The sequence below is a fragment of the Gavialis gangeticus genome, unplaced genomic scaffold (assembly GCF_001723915.1).
Source record: "Gavialis gangeticus isolate Ggan-Ray unplaced genomic scaffold, GavGan_comp1, whole genome shotgun sequence".
Lineage (NCBI taxonomy): Eukaryota > Metazoa > Chordata > Crocodylia > Gavialidae > Gavialis > Gavialis gangeticus.
In genome coordinates, this window is record NW_017729017.1 from 9,374,672 (window position 1) to 9,379,585 (window position 4,914).

General features: G+C 44.8%; 1 protein-coding gene across 1 annotated transcript in view; it reads right to left on the reverse strand.

The window, feature by feature from the left end:
- Positions 1-3,139, reverse strand: part of RALY (RALY heterogeneous nuclear ribonucleoprotein) — a 591,199-nt gene extending 588,060 nt beyond the window's left edge. The window contains exon 1 of the mRNA XM_019513099.1: positions 2,858-3,139. The gene's annotated coding sequence lies outside the window, so the exon portion shown is untranslated. The remainder of the gene's footprint in view (positions 1-2,857) is intronic.
- Positions 3,140-4,914: the final 1,775 nt, after the last annotated feature.

Sequence of the window (4,914 nt, forward strand, 5' to 3'; positions counted from 1 at the left end):
CACTGGTGAAGGTAAGCATGCCATAAAAAAAGATGGGAAGTCTTTCCCCCCCCCCATATATTAGTTTGGTGCACCAGGATTTAGATTTTACTCACACAGGTCTTAACTTCCTGGCTGCCACTCACCCATAATTCTGGAGAAGGAGAAGAAGAAACCCTCCTCCTTAAAAATCATCAGCAGATGCAGATACTTGCTTGGAACAGTAGTTTTCAACCTATAGTCTGCAGATACCCAGGGGTCTGCAGTCTAAGCAAAAGATGGCCATGATCCATCAAAAGTATGTGAAGACCTACACTTACAATTCAAGGGGGTCTGCACCTCCATTCAATTTTTTTTTTTTTTTTTTTTTTAGGAGTCCGCAAATGAAAGAAGGTCAAAAACTACTGGCTTAGAAGCTTTTCTTCCATGTACTGTCTTTGGTATACGGACATGAAACTTTCCACCACAATGTTTGCCATGACTTGGCTTTTTATGTTCCTCTTCTCTGGGAGTTTCTACAAAGCCCAGTTGACACACCAGCCTTCTTTCCTCTTCTAGGTTGAAAACAACTGCTGAAGCACTCTGAGAAAGTCAGCATCCCCCACACATTAGAAAGGGGCCTTTGACAACACAGATAACTTAAGCAGCGGGTGGGGGGCAAAAATCTAGTTTGTCCTTGAATCCTTGCCTCTCAGTTCTTGGAACATCATGACTACAACATCACTCTAACACTATCATTGATTCCAGGCAGCGTTTGAAAAAAATCAAATGAATAAGTAAAAAAATTATCTAGGGCAAGCGTAGATAAATGGAAACAGAGCATGAAGTCTAGTTTCAAGTCAGGGTCTAAGTTCTTGTACATTCTCTCCTATTCAGATTATTCCTGATAATACAACTGGTGTCCCAAATCAGCTTCTTTCTAAATGCTGCACTTGGAGAGCCACTGATGGAAGCTATTGTTCAGCATGTGTGGCACCTATGCACAAGGGGCTAGTCTCTGACTTCTTTGATATCAAAGAAAATGCTTCATGCCTTGGGAGCTGCCAAATACAAGCTTAAAACCCCTTGCTGTAATTTCTAGCAAAGTTCAAACTGAAGAGCCACTGAAAAAAGGGCTGTCTGTTGAGAATTTGAAGCTCAGTATAACCTTCCAAGGAATTCTATCATTTTCCCCCACTGCTGGGAAGCAAAATATTTGAATGTATTCAGAGAAGACCAAGGCATACTGAGACACACGCTCTCGCAGATAGTTTGTAAAAAGAGCCATTTCTTAGGTTTTTTCTTTGGTTGTGGAATATGTTAGAGTTCAGAATACCTTTCAAATACATGCTGATAGCCAAACTGGGGGGTGGGGAAGAATCTTACTGTTGAAGACAGATATCCAAGCCTTTAGACCATCAATTGGTCTGAAGAGTAGATTTCTGTTTCTGGTCTCAAAACGGCCATTCAAATTCTCAGTCTGCATGTACTACTTACTCTCAACTAACTCCTGTCCATTAGAACTACCTCTTTCCAAAAAAACAAAAACAAACAAACAAACAAACAAACCAAAACGCATAACAACCACAGGTAAGGGTAATGTCTTTTGAGGCCCCATTTGCTGCGAAGAAAGCACTTTTGTTCCGGTGCTGTTCAAGCTAGCACAGAGTTTGATTAGTGCATTCACAATCTATTTGGTCAGTACAAAGCACCTTAAATATGTTCCAATAGCCACAACTGCAACCTTCACCCAAGATACCAAGGCTTAAATTTTCCAAAGCAGTAAGGTAAGCTGTCATTTTTTCTACAAAGTCACTCTTTTTCTAAGCAGAGCTCTGGATTACAATGATCAATAAAAGCTTTTTTTGAACACAGCAAATACCCAGCCAACATACAATCATTTCTCCACAAAAACAATACACAAACACACCTGGGTTGATATAGTTCCATCAATACAGTGCTGAGACACAGGGAACAGTATGTTGTCCAATCAGAACTTGTTAATTTTTTCCTTTAGGGGAGGCTAAAACAGAAAAGGTTTTATTCCACACCCAGGAGTTAAAAATCCTACTCTCAGTGAAGTCAACGGGGGTTATGCTATTGCCTTCAGTGGGGTCAGGATTTTACCAGCTTGTTTTAAAAACCACAAAAGTTTCTCATCCTACAGCTGTTGACACTTGTGTCCTCTTTTCTCCTTTCCCATTCTCCTTGCATTACTATACAGGTGGAAGACACCAAGTCAGGCCAAAACTTTCAAGAAAAAAAAAAAAAATCAGTTGTAAATGATAGGATTTAAGGGGAAAAAAAACTACAACAAAATAAGAGACAAAAAACCAACAACAAAACAAAAAGACTCATTTCCAACAGCACATCCACGTATCTTTTTTAATATAAATCTTCAAGAAAATATGAATAATTGCAAGGCACAAGAACCCGTGACTGTAATAACCAAGGGGGACAGAGGGTAAGACTATACAGGGGAAAAATGTATGTGGTATCTCTTCTTTTTTTCTTTTTTTTAACTTCTACATCAGTCAAACATTTGCACCTGCAACAAAAGGGGGACAAATGCTCTTGAAATCAGAGCAGGGAACTTAGAGCCAAGCCACTTTCAAAATACAAATCAATGTTTAAAAACACCTTAGGTAAAGAATCTAAGAGAAGAATCACAGGAAGATAAAATCTGGGAGGGATTCTGCAGCAGAACACAAGTTTAGTTGCCAAACCTCTATGGCTGGTGGTAGAAATAAGACGACTAAAAAGGTCTTATTAAAAAAAAGAAGAAGATACAAAAGCCTTTTATTGGAAATACTTTTAAACTTAATAATTGCATCTAAGAAGAGGAAAGAATGGGGGGGAAGTAGCTGAAGAAGAAGAAAAAAGGGGAAAAAATACTCACCAAGCAAGAAAAGGTCAGAGGTAAAAATTTCAAAGAAGAATTGATTGAGAAAGGGGAGGAGGAAAGAGCAAGAGCCACCATACAGGGGTGGTGGTGGTAGCAGCAGCCCTAGCCACTGCCACTGCCACTGCCCCCGCCGCGCCTTCCTCTGCTCGGGGGAGCCGCCAACCCAGTGCGGGCGCGGAGATTCTGGCAGCCCCGAGTCTTTCCAGCGGACTGTACCACTGCGGCTGCTGGGGGGGGAAGCGGTCACCGCGCCAAGCCCCACGGCCCGCGCCCGCCTCACCCGCTCGGCAGCAGCGAGGCACCCCGGCAGCGGCTCTAGGACCGCGTGACATGGGCAGATCCTGCTAGTGGACGCCAGCAGTGCCGAGCTCGGGTCTGCGGCCGCGGAAAGCAGTTCTCATCCTCACCCCAAAGGGCGCGATGGGAGGGCCCAGCTCCTGGAGGCGCGGATTGGCGGGGGCGGGGCTGCGGGCGCTCCGGGTAGATCGCGGCGAGGCGACGTGCAGGGGCTGGAGCTCCGAGAAAGGCATTGCAGGCCGTGGCTGGCATTCGCTTGCGGGCTTCAGGCGGAGCCGAGCCGAGCCTGTGGGCCCGCCTGCCCCTTTAGCCGGGGCGTATCTCTTCCGCGGAACCTCAGGCCGGAGCGCCTGGCACCTTCCTCGGGCTGCAGCTAGTGCTGCGGGGTGGCACGATGCGCGGGGAAGCCCGAGCAGCAATCCTGAATGAAGCCTTTGCCTGAGTAGACTCCCTTTTACTTCAGTAAGAGCCTTATTATATGGGGGAGGGAAAAGGAAGTAGGCTTGGACCATGAGGTGAGAGTCTCTGGGTGAGGAGTGGTGATATGGGAGGGAGAAAACCCTCTGGGCAGGCGGTGACTATGGCTGAAGTTCCAGGCTAAGGAAATCGATCCCAGCGTTACTGTTAACTCCAGCAGGGCTAAGGTTTCATTTCACCCCAACTCTTTGGCTTATAATTTGCTGTGGTATCATACAATATAATTCATAGCATCACAGGCCTGAGCTCTGCTTTGGATACTCACCAGACTTGTGTGTTGGATCCTGATCCACTGGGCTTGTGAGCTTAAGTCTCAAGTAGGACCGAGGTCTAGGCACACCCCCTCTAGGCTGAGGCCTTTCCATACATTCCAGGTGTGCATCTGACCAGCCTGAGGACTGGATCCTGTGCTTCAACTGTCTGAGCCCTTGGGCTATTACTGATCTCTCAGGCTCTACTGAAGCTTGACCATATTTTCTCCCCAGATCTCCCCATGGAAGGTATAAGCTTTCTAGTTCAGGTTTTAACACTTCAAAAGCATATGATAAATGTGAACAGATTTTGACACAGGCTTCCTAAAAACACTGCTCACTGGTATGAGAATTATACCACTAGTGACAAAAAAAAATAAGAAACCCTGTCCGGATCTTCATGCCTCAATTCTCTGACAATTCTAGATCACTTTGTGTGCCAGGGTCAAGCATCCTTAGGTAAGGCAGGGTTGCTTTGCAAATTTACTTCTCCAAAGCCTCTATCATTACCATCATTATTTGTTCTGTGTTCAGTAATTTTGCACCTCACCCCTCCCTCCAAAGAGGTAGGAGAGCACTGTTTTTCATGCGCTTTAGGAGAGCTTCTTAACATCTTGCCTAGTTATAACACGATCATTAAATGCAACACCTCCTTTGCATCTCATCTAGGAAGTACATTCTAGAAACCTTCAGCCCAGGCACTCTTGTAGGAACTCTAAATAAAGCTGTTTCATGCCATCAGCCAGCATACGCAAGCTGCACGTTGATTCCTTAAATCATCATGCATCCAGGCACTCCGATTCATATAGGTAACCCCACTGAAGCCACCAGAGCTGTTAATACGAACAGGGGTTTCTTGTGTGCAGAGTAGCTGTAGGATCAGCCTTGAACTATTACTTTGTTTTAACATATTAAGAAAAGATAAACATAAAAAGTCAGCTCTACATACAGAAAACCTCACCTTGGAGTGAAGATGTGAGTGTAGGGCTCTTGTGCACTGCAGCAACTTGCTCTAATGTCAGTGTT